The sequence below is a fragment of the Tupaia chinensis genome, unplaced genomic scaffold (genome assembly GCF_000334495.1).
Source record: "Tupaia chinensis unplaced genomic scaffold, TupChi_1.0 Scaffold148822_2, whole genome shotgun sequence".
Classification (NCBI taxonomy): Eukaryota; Metazoa; Chordata; class Mammalia; order Scandentia; family Tupaiidae; genus Tupaia; species Tupaia belangeri.
Genome location: NW_006208670.1, coordinates 82,280 through 83,772, shown reverse-complemented (window position 1 = coordinate 83,772; position 1,493 = coordinate 82,280).

Genomic DNA, 1,493 nt, shown 5'->3' with positions numbered 1-1,493 from the left:
GCCAGCAGGGAACGGCGCTCGCTTGGGGTGAGTCAGGGTCTGTGAAGCTGCTGTCCCCTGACAGCCACTCCGACGTCAGTGACATACAGAACCGCCATTTTGTTACCTCACGGGTTCTGTGGGTCGGGTTTGGAAGCCGCCCATGCCTGAGGCCTCAGTGTAGAAGATGCCAGGCTGGGGTGGCCCGATAGGGGGCAGCTGGGGTCCCTGTGGCTGGGCTTCTCACAGTGCGGTGCCAGGGCTGGGAGGGCCCAAGACAGACCACGGGCCAGGGCGTCTACACCTGGCCTCCCCACCAGGTTGGCTCTGTCCTGGCAGAGTTAAAACCGGGCTGCGTAGGGCTCCCGGCACCAGTGGCCCAGGGAACAGGGCAGAAGCCATTTGGCCGGGAGGAGCTGGCTTGGAAGGCGCACAGTGTGGGTCACTCGCCCTGTTGGTTACAGGCGGGGGGACGGCGACACCCTCTTGGTGGGGAGCGGCAGGAGGAAGGGCAGTTAGGTGGGAGGCGTGCCCCAGCCATCTTTGGAAAACACCGTCTACCACAGTCGTCCTTACTGTCAGTTCTTCGGGGCAGCAAGTGCGGAAGGTTCACGTGGACCAGATTTTCCCCCTCGCCTTCATTTTCTCGGAAACGCCAACCTGTCAGTAAGCGGGTTTCTGGGCCGCCCAGAGGTGGAGGCAGCTGGATCCCCCGTGGCCGCCAGTGCAGTCTGAGTGTCGGACTAGCGGCTTGGAGGACACTCTGGGAGTGTGTGCGCCCAACAACCTCAGGGGAGAGGTGGGGGAGAAGGGGTGGCGTGTGGCCGTCCCCCTCTGGGAGCGTGTTTTCTCCTCCTCGCTGTGTGTCTCTCTGATGAGCACATGTGCCTGCTGGCAAAATTTTAAAAAATTGAAAAAACCTATTTTCTAATAAAACAATTCAGAGTCTTCATTCCAGGAGAAGATGACAAATTTGCCTTAAAGTATTGATTTTGTGTTAGTTTGGTACTAAGGGGTCTTTTTGTGAGAAGAAGATACACATTTTTATCAGGGTCCCAGGGAAGCGCAGTCCTGTCAGGCTCGTAGAATTTTCTGGTTTCTCTCTCTGTTTACTGAGAATACTTCTATGTTGTCTCTGTCTTGGACTTGGACTGTTTACCTAAAGAAAATAAATGGCCGTAAAGTATTGATTTTGTGTTAGTTTGGTACTAAGGGGTCTTTTTGTGAGAAGAAGATACACATTTTTATCAGGGTCCCAGGGAAGCGCAGTCCTGTCAGGCTCGTAGAATTTTCTGGTTTCTCTCTCTGTTTACTGAGAATACTTCTATGTTGTCTCTGTCTTGGACTTGGACTGTTTACCTAAAGAAAATAAACGGCCGCGTGCGTGTGCCCAAGATCCCGGGAGGAGAATGGAGGAGAAGGGATTGCGGCGTGGCCATCCCCCCTGGGGGGTGATTTCTCGCTTTCTGTCTCTATGTCTCTCTCTGTCTTTCTGGCCAGTGCATGTGCCCTAT